A 10,934-nucleotide genomic window follows, 5' to 3' on the forward strand; every position below is an offset into this window, starting at 1 on the left:
GAAAGAAGCCAATCTGAAAAGATTACATACTGCCTCATTCCAATTAGATGGCAATCTGAAAAAGGCCCAAATGCAGAGACAGTAAAAGGATCAGTGGTTTCAAAAGGTTCATATAAAGAGGGAGGAATAAATCCACAGAGCAGAATATTTTTAGGAGATTGAAACTTTCCTATATGATGCTGTAATAGTGAATTTGTGTTCTTACATATTTGTCCAAAAACATGGAATATATACTACCAAGCTGGAACTCTAATGTTCACTCTAGACTGAGTGACAATGATGTGACAACGTACATTCATAGCTTGTAACAAATGCACCATTGATCTTGGATGTTGGTTGTGGGGGAGGCTGTATCTTTGAGGTCAAGGCAAGGGATAGGTAGTATATGAGAACATTTTACTTTCTGCTAAATTTTCCTGTGGACCCCAAAATGCCCTAAAAATTAAGTCTTCTTAAAAAACAGACATACACATAAAAATATTTTTCTAATTACTTTATAGAAACATCCAGAAGTAATTCTGCCTAGTCCCAGAGTTGCATGCCTGTAACCCTAGTAACTATAGAGGCTGAGTAAGAAGCATCTCAAGCTCAAGGAAAAGCCACAGCAATTCAGCAAGATCCTACATAAATAATATTTTTTTCCTCCTGCTATGTTTTCTTAATTCAGTACAAAGACCTATAGTCTTCAGGCATGTCACCCAGAGACCATTTATTTCACCCACTGCTCTGTTTGGCCACCAGACTCTTGTCTCTCCCTTCAGCAGTGGTGAGGCAGATTCTTTTTCCTTAGAGAAGAGAAATCCATGGTTTGTTGCCTTTGCCAATACCAAAAATGTTGGAAGGCCAAGTTGCAAAGCTGTTACCATTGGCATGTTTCACATGAACCATGTCAAAAGAGCCAGGATGTCTCTCTCTGTTGGTAATAATACCAATTCTCAAGTTAGCACCTCCCGTCACCATACACAGGTTACCAGTGTCAAACTTAATGAAATTGGTAATCTTTCCAGTCTCCAAATCAATCTGAATGGTGTCATTCACCTTGATTAGGGGATCAGGGTAGCAAATGGTTCAGGCATCGTGAGTCACCAGATGAGGAATTCCTTTTGTGCCCACAAAGATCTTTCTCACTTTGCACAACTTGTCCTTGGCCTCCTCAGATATAATCTGATGGACACAAAACGATCCTTGGTGTCATAGATCAGACCGAAATTCTCTCCAGTCTTATCAATGCTGATGACATCCATAAAACTGGTGGGGTAGGTTATATCAGTTGGGACTTTACCATCAATCTTAAAGAAGGGCTGCATGCAAATCTTTTTTACTTCATCTCCTATCAGGGCACAGTTAAATCTGTTCCTTAGTAAAATGATGAGAGGAAGACATTCTCTCAGCTTGTGGGGACCAGTGGATGGATGAGGAGAAAACACACCAGTCAATTTATCCAGCATCCAATGCTTAGGAGCTGCTACCCACTTCAGACGCTTCTTAGGACCACATGCCATGTCTGCTGTGGGCATGGGAAGAAGGTATCTAAGTAATTTTTTTAAAAGTTCTGGGAATATAACTTTGTTGTATAACACCCATGTTCAATCCCCAGTACTGCTAGAAGAAAGAAAGAAAAAAAGTGAAGGAAAGAGATAAAGAAAGAAATCTTAAAATGACAATTTATTCAGAGTGTGACCCTAGAAATAAATGCATCACCCTTTTTTCTTCCTTCCTTCATTCTTTCCTTCCTTCCTTCCTTCCTTCTTTCCTTCCTTTCTTTTCTCCTCTTCTCTTCCACGATTCATATAAAAAGTTAATTGGGGGTTTTCTAGATGGCAGACTAGAGGGTGAATACATTTCATGTCACTTCAGGATTCAGGATTCCATAAGAGGAGGTATTGAGAGACTCGGGACCAACTCAGAGCCGCCCAGTGAGTCTCTCCCACTGGGCAAGGCTCCCTGGACGGGGCAGTAGTCCCGAAATGCAGGGAACTTTGTGGAGGAGAGTTGCCCAGTGAGACTCCCCTACTGGAGCGGTGAACCCGGACAACCGGGAGCATTGTAGAGGGGGCCACTCAGCGAAAGAGTCCCTCACAGGGCCATGCTCCCCAACCCCAGGCAGTAGTTCTGAACCCCAGGGAATGTCCCAGACGTGGGCTGCCCAGAGAGAGACTCACTCCCAGTGCGAGGCTCCCTGGCCCAGGAGGTAGGTCCGGACCCCTGGGAATGTTGCTGCCCAGCCCAGGCAGTAGTTCTGAACCAAAGGGAACTTCTCAGAGGACAGCTGCCCAGTGAGACTTCCCCACCAGGTGAGTCATCCCTGCCGGAGGAGGTTTCCCCACAAGGGCGATAGAACCAGAGACACAGGCCCACACCAGCTATGCCCCAGCCCACAGTCTAGTCCCCCTTTGACTGACCATTGGTCAACAGTGGAGGTGCCTCTGTCCCCTAGCAGGGAATATACCCCACCTGAAGGCCACCACCTCTAGAGGGGCAGCTTCCTTGTGGAGTACTGCATTATCAAGTTCCTCCAAGACTTCAGGCTACTGAAGTCTAGGAGGTGAGTTATTTGAAATCTACAGGGACATTATAAGTCAATAGAGGAAATCTGCAATATCTCAGAGTTTCACTAGTAGAGGGGTAGATACCTGAGCAACATGAGAAAACAAGGGAATAAAATGTCCCAAACAAACCTAGATGCTACATCAATAAAATCCAATGACAACATGGCAGAAGAAATGCCAGAAAGGGAGTTAAGAATGTACATAATTAAAACAATCAGGGAAGCAAATAATGAGATGAAAGAGCAAATGCAGGCTTTGAATGATTGCACAAATCAACAGTTAAAAGAGCAAATGCAGGAAGCAAAAGATCATTTCAATAAAGAGTTAGAGATACTGGGAAAATAAAAAAACAGAAATCCTTGAGATAAAGGAAACAATAAATCAAATTAAAAATGCCACAAAAAGAATAACCAATAGGATAGAACACCTGGAAGACAGAACCTCAGACATTGAAGAAAAAATATTTAATCTTGAAAACAAAGTTGGTGAAACAGAGAAAATGGTAAGAAATCATGAACAGAATCTACAAGAATTATGGAGTATCATGAAAAGGCCAAATTTAAGAATTATTGGGATTAAGGAAGGCTTAGAGAAACAAACCAAAGGAATGAACAATCTATTTAATGAAATAATATCAGAAAATTTCCCAAATCTGAAGAATAAAATGGAAAATCAAGTGCAAGAGGCTTATAGGACTCCAAATACACAAAATTACAACAGACCCACACCAAGGCACATTATAATGAAAATGCCTAACATACAAAATAAATACAGAATTTTAAAGGCTGTGAGAGAAAGAATCAAATTACATTCAAGGGGAAACCAATACAAATATCAGCAGATTTTTTTCAACCCAGACCCTAAAAGCTAGAAGGCCCTGGAACAACATTTTTCAAGCTCTAAAAGAAAACAGATACCAACCAAGAATCTTATACCCAACAAAACTTACCTTCAGATTTGACGACGAAATAAAATCCTTCCATGATAAACAAAAACGAAAAAGAATTTACAAAAAGAAAGCTGGCACTACAGAACATTCTCAGCAAAATATTCCATGAGGAAGAGATGAAAAACAACAATACAAATCAGCAAAGGGAGAAACTACACTAAAGGAATAGCCAAATAAAGGAGAAACCAAATCATGTCAAAAAACAAAAATGAGCCAAATGACTGGGAATACAAACCATATCTCAATAATAACCCCGAATGTTAATGGCCTGAACTCATTAATCACAAGACATAGACTGGCAGATAGGATTAAAAAGAAAAATCCAACAGTATGCTGCCTGCAAGAGACTCATCTCATAGAAAGAGATACCCACAGACTAAAGGGAATGGGAAAAAACAAACCATGCACATGGACTCAGCCAAAAAGCTGGAGTATCCATCCTCATTTCAGATAATGTGGACTTTAAGTCAAAGTTAGTCAGAAGGGATAAAGAAGGTCATTACACACTGCTTAAGGGAAGCATAAATCAGCAAGACATAACAATCATAAATATCTATGCCCCAAACAGTGGCTCATCCATGTACATCAAACAAATCATTCTTAATTCCAGGAATCAAATAGACCACAACACAATAATACTAGGTGACTTTAACACACCTCTCTCACCACTGGACAGATCTTCCAAACAAAAACTGAACAAAGAAACTGTAGATCTCAATAACACAATCAATAATTTAGACTTAATGGGCACTTATAGAATATACCATCCAACAAAGAACGAATATACTTTCTTCTCAGCAGCACATGGATCCTTCTCTAAAATAGATCATATATTATGCCATAAAGCTACTGTTAGCAGATATAAGAAGATAAAGTTACTACCTTGTATTCTATCAGATCATAATGGATTGAAATTTGAAATAAATGACAGAATAAAAAAACAGATACTACTTCCACACCTGGAGATTAAATAATATGCTATTGAATGATGAATGGATAACAGAAGACATCAGGGGGGAAATTAAAAAATTCTTAGAGGTAAATGAGAACAAAGATGCATCATATCAAAATCTGTGGAACACTATGAAAACAGTACTTAGAGGAAAATTTATTTCGTAGAGTTCATTCAATAAAAGAAGAAAAAAATCAACAAATAAATGACCTAACACTACAGCTCAAAGCCCTAGAAAAGGAAGAACAGAGCAACACCAAAAGTAGTAGAAGACAGGAAATAGTTAAAATCAGAGCTGAAACAATGAAATTGAAACAAAGAAACAATAGAAAAAAATTGACAAAATAAAAAGTTGGTTCTTTGAAAAAATAAACAAAATTGATAAACCCTTAGCCACATTAACAGAAGGAGAGAGAAAACTCAAATTACTAAGATTCAGAATGAACAAGGAAATATCACGACAGACACGGTTGAAATACAAAACATAATTAGAAGCGATTTTGAAAATCTATACGCCAACAAAACAGAAAACCTCAAAGACATCAACAGGTTTCTGGAGACATATGAATTACCTAAACTGAACCAGGAGGATATACACAATTTAAATAGATCAATTTCAAGTAATGAAATAGAAGAAGTCATCAAAATCCTATCAACAAAGAAAAGTCCGGGACCAGATGGGCTCTCAGCCGGGTTCTACAAAGCCTTTAAAGAAGAGCTCATTCCAATACTTCTCAAAGTATTCCATGAAATAGAAGAGGAGGGAATCCTCCCAAACTCATTCTATGAAGCCAATATCACCCTGATACCTAAACCAGACAGACACATCGAGGAAAGAAAATTTCAGACCAATATCCTTAATGAACATTGATGCAAAATTCTCAACAAAATTTTAGCAAATTGCATATAAAATATATTAAAAAGAGAGTGCACCACGATCAAATGGGTTTTATCCCAGGGATGCAAGTTTGGCTCAACATCTGGAAATCAATAAATGTAATTCACCATATCAACAGACTTAAAGTCAAGAATCACATGATTATTTTGAGAGATGAAGAAAAAACACTTGATAAAATACAGCACCCCTTCATGCTCAAAACACTAGAAAAAATAGGGATAGTGGGAACATTCCCTAACATTGTAAAGGCTATCTATGCTAAGCCCATGGCTAATATCATTCTAAATGGTGAATCCCAATGACTTAGCTCACAGAAATAGAGCAAGCAATCATGAAATTCATCTGAAGAATAAGAAACCAATAATAGCTAAAGCAATCCTTAGCAGGAAGAGTGAAGCAGGGGGTATCGCAATACCAGAACTTCAACTATACTACAAAGCAATAGTAACAAAAGCGGCATGGTATTGGTACCAAAATAGACAGGTAGATCAATGGTACAGAATAGAGGACATGGACACAAACCCAAATAAATACAATTTTGTCATACTAGACAAAGGTGCCAAAACATGCAATGGAGGAAAGATAGCCTCTTCAACAAATGGTGCTGGGAAAACTGGAAATCCATATGCAACAGAATGAAACTGAACCCCTATCTCTCACCCTGCACAAATCTCAACTCTAAATAGATCAAGGATCTTGGAATCAGACCAGAGCCCCTGCATCTTATAGAAGAAAAAGTAGGTCCAAATTTTCAACATGTCGGCTTAGGATCAGTCTTCCTTAACAGGACTCCCATAGCACAAGAAATAAAAGCAAGAATCAATAACTGGGATAGATTCAAACTAAAAAGCTTTCTCTCAGCAAAGGAAACTATCAGCAATGTGAAGAGAGAGCCTACAGAGTGGGAGAAAATCTTTGCCACTCATACTTCAGATAGAACACTAATCTCCAGAATCTATAAAGAACTCAAAAAACTCTACACCAAAAATACAAATAACCCAATCAACAAATGGGCTAAGGAAATGAACAGACACTTCACAGAAGAAGATCTACAAGCAATCAACAAACATATGAAAAAATGTTCCACATCTCTAGTAATAAGAGAAATGCAAATCAAAACCACCCTAAGATTCCATTTCACCTCAATTAAAATGGGGATTATCAAGAACACAAGCAACAATAGGTGTTGGCAAGAATGTGGGTAAAAAGGTACACTCATACATTGCTGGTGGGGTTGCAAATTAGTGTAGCCACTCTAGAAAGCAGTGTGGAGATTCCTTTGAAAACTTGGAATGGAACCACCATTTGACCCAGCTATCCCACTCCTTGGCCAATACCCAAAGGACTTAAAATCAGCATACTACAGTGATGCAGCCACATCAATGTTCATAGCTTCTCAATTCACAATAGCCAGATTGTGGAACCAACCTAGATGCCCTTCAATTGATGAATGGAAAAGAATCTGTGTGTGTATATATATATATATATATACACACACATACACACACATACATACACACACACACACACACACAATGGAATATTACTCAGCCATAAAGAATGATAAAATTATGGCATTTGCAGGCAAATGGATAAAATTGAAAAATATCATGCTAAGTGAGATAAGCTAATCCCCAAAAACCAAAGGATGAATGATCTTGCTGATAAGCGGATGATGATACATAATGGGGGGGTGGGAGGGAGGCAAGAATGGAGGAAGGAGGGACTATGTAGATGGAAAAGAGGGTTGGAAGGATACGGGGAAGGAAAAAATAACAGAATAAATCAAACACCATTACCCTATGTGAATGTATGATTACACAAATGCTATTCCTCTACTTCATGTACAGAGAAACAAGATGTACCTCATTTGTTTACAATAAAAATAAATAAATAAATAAATAAATAAAAAGCTAATTGGCAACAAACTCTTCAGAAACAGGCCCATAAATTCAACTTGGAAAATATTATTTATAGAGTAATTCCTTCCATTGGCAAAGCCATATGTTTATCACCAAAGGATACCAACCATATTAGCATGCCAATATTTTGTTTCAATTAAAATGGTTAAATGCTATCTCACTCCTCGGTTTATATCCAAAAGACTTAACATCATCACACTACAGTGGCACAGCCACAACAATGTTCATAGTAGCTCAACTCACAATAACTTAACTATGGAACCAACCTAGATGTCCTTCAATAGATGAATGGATAAAGAAAATGTGGTATATATACACAGTGGAGTATTAATCAACAATAAAAGAGAATGAAATTATGACGTTTGCAGGTAAATGGGTGGAGTTGGAGAATATCAGGCTAAGCAGAAGAAGCCAACCCCCCAAACCCAAAGGCCAATTGTTTTCTCTCATTTACAGATGCTAATTCACAATGAGTGGGGGAGGGGCCTAGGGAAGAACAGAGGTACTTTGGACTAGACAGATGGACGTGAAGGGAGGGGAGGGTTAGGGGAGGAGGAAGGACAGTAGAATGAATTGGACATTACTACCCTGTGCGCACATATGATTACATGACCCGTGTGATTCTACATCATGCACAACTAGATGAATGAGAAGTCATACTCCATGTATGTATGATGTGTCAAAGTGCCTTCTACTGTTGAGTATGACTAATTAGAACAAATTTTTAAAAATGGTTAAATGAAAGGAAGAAAGAGAGAAAGAAAGAAGAAAGAAGAAAGAAAGAAAGAAAAGAAAGAAAGAAAGAAACCAAGAAACCAAGAAAGAACAGAAAACCAAGAAAGAAAGAAACCAAGAAAGAAAGAAATCTTAAAACGATAATTTATTTAGAGTGTGGTCATAACAATAAATGCATGACCCTTACTCCCAACCTTCTTTCCTTCCTTTCCTTTCCAGAAATTCATAACTTGTCTAGAGTAAAGTCAGCAAGGGCAAATGATGCCCAACTGCAAGTGCAGCATTTGCTGGAAGGAAGAAAACTCTCAAATATGATTCCTAACTATAAATTCAAACATTACCATTTTCTAGGATTAAAGGAGAATTCCATTTTTTTTCCTCTTCTGGTTTTGTTTTCAAATCCTAAAAGTCATTTGTATTAACTACTTATCATTTAATATATGATAAAGTCAAATGGGCATTACTTTTATTCTTTTCCCTTTCTTTATTTCTTCCTTCCTTCTTATTAATTCTTATATTGCACATATGAATCAAATAGCCAACTTTCTTCAAAATAATTTTCTGATATAAATATCCTGGCAGGAATAAAACAGCATAAAGAAATTTGGTATCTATTTTTATGCAGCAACCAAGTTATATTCTACATTTTTTAATTTCTTTTATCCAAATTTAAAGAAATTTTGCTAAAGAAGACATCTAGAGTTAGAGTGAATTAGTCAAATCACTAGTAACTTTAAGAGAAAAGAGAAACAGTATATAATAAAAGTATCATCTCAATTACATTTGTGAATTCTTAAGTTTTAAATAATTTACTTTTATTTTTTTATAATTTGGGCAATTATTTGGAAAAAATTAAGTCAGATTCCACTTCACAATGTTAGAACAACAGAGAAGGACTAAATGTTTCTATGTGTTAGGCTGAATAATGGCTTCATATACCCAGGTCCTAATCTTTGGAACCTGTGAATGATATCTTAAATTGCCAAAGGGACTTTGCAGATGTGGTGAAGTCAAGGAGCATGAAATTAGGATATTATTCTGGAATATCTAGAAACAGCTTGTAGGTACTCACAAGTGTACCTGGAAGTGAAGGAAGCAGAGGGGAATGTTTGGCCACTAAAGGAAGGGAGATGTGACAATGGAAGAGAGAGATTGGAGTGACGTGGAAAAGGGAGAGGTTAGTGATATGGCTCAGTGGTAGAGCACTTGCTGGCACACACAAGGCCCCGAGGGTTGATCCTCAGATCCCCAGATTTCCAGCACTCCTCCTCCAAAATAAAACAAAAAAGAAATCACAAGCCACAAGGAAATGATCTCTAGAAAAAGCACAGAAATATACTCTCCCCCGAGCCTGAAGAACTAGCCTGCCAACACCTTTAGCCCAGTGAAACTGATTTCATATGGCTGGAAGCCAGAAACATGAAACTGTAAGAGAATTAATTTGTGTTGTTTTAAGCTACTCAGTTTGTGGTAATTTGTTTCAGCAGTCATAGGAAACTAAAACCACATGTAAAAAGAAAAGGAAGAGAAAAATATATATATTTATATACCAAATACAATGGTGTACACACTGAAGTATTTGGTAGACGTAATTAACTGATGCCTGTAGTTTACTTGAACTGCATAAAATCAGCTTGATGGATAGAGGGATGGAAATATGAACAGATATGTTAATATAGAATCTAGATGACAGGAAGATAGGTTTATACTATGAAATTACTCCAAATAGTCAAGGTTTGAAACGTTTCATAATAAAACATGAGGGAAGTATTAAGGATGAAAATGTAGTTATTATAACATAGAATGCAATCTTTTTATGTGACTTCAAGAGTAAAAGCAAGAAATGAAAAGATTATGGGATTTTCATGAGCCAGATTTGCTACATACGGGTCAAAAGATATACATCCATAGTTTGATACAGAGTTATGGTCACTGGAGGTATTAAAGGATGTGCTGATAATACTAAATACTTACAACCATTGTGCTTAGGACTTAGGTTAATAGATTATTAATATATTGGAACAATAGTTCAACTTTGCATCTATTTTCTTTTTCTCAACTATGTCATTATTTTTATTATTATTTGGAGAAAATTATATACAAAAAGTGGAAGAGGAAACTCAATTAGAAGTTGTGAGAAAGTTGTGGGGGTGTTTGTAAGGGGGTGCTTCTTAGTAACAGACAACACTCTGGACCTTTCCCCAGAAGAGCATGTGCAATGAGTGCTAACTCAGAACCAGAAGGACTTCTAGAATAATTGGCTATGGCTTTGCCACAGCTGTGCCAAGCCTTGACCTGACTTTTCTTCCAAGGCACAAAGGTATTTCTTAAGCCAAATATGAAATATAAAATGCCCCTGAATTCTTTATTTTTTACTATAGTTGCAATGCTTTATTTCTAAATATTTACATTTTTCTTAGTTTTAAAATTTTTAAGTTTTTTGTTTGTTCTAATTAGTTATACATAACAGTAGTATGTATTTATGCATTTTGATAAATCATACATAAATGGAGTATAACTGTACATTTTTCAGATTGTACATGTTGTAGGATCACATCAGTCATGCTTGTACATGAGGTAATAATGTCTGTTTCACTATACTGTCCTCCCTGCCCCCATACCACTTCCCTTCCCTCACTCCCCTCCACTTAATCTAAAGTAACTCTATTCTTCCTTAGCACCAGCTCCCTACCTTATTGTGAATTAGCATCCACATATCAGAGAAAATATTTGGGCTTTGTTTTTTGGGAATTGACTTATTTACTTTAATATAGGCATTTGACAATTACAGGTAAATCAGATATCACCAAACAGTATTCCAGATACATTGATACACACCTGAAATCCCAGAAATTCAAAAGGCTGAAGTAGGAGGAGCTAAGTTCAAGGCCAGTCTGGGTAAATTAAGATCCTGTCTCAAAATGAAAAG

The 10,934-nt window shown here is 37.1% G+C and overlaps 1 pseudogene across 1 annotated transcript; it reads right to left on the reverse strand.

The window, feature by feature from the left end:
- Positions 1-714: 714 nt before the first annotated feature.
- LOC306664030 (small ribosomal subunit protein eS4-like) lies at positions 715-1,503 on the reverse strand (annotated as a pseudogene). Its single transcript has one exon. The product of its transcript is annotated as a small ribosomal subunit protein eS4-like (transcript).
- Positions 1,504-10,934: the final 9,431 nt, after the last annotated feature.

The sequence above is a fragment of the Sciurus vulgaris genome (genome assembly GCF_902686455.1).
Source record: "Sciurus vulgaris genome assembly, chromosome: 6".
In the NCBI taxonomy this organism is placed as follows: Eukaryota; Metazoa; Chordata; class Mammalia; order Rodentia; family Sciuridae; genus Sciurus; species Sciurus vulgaris.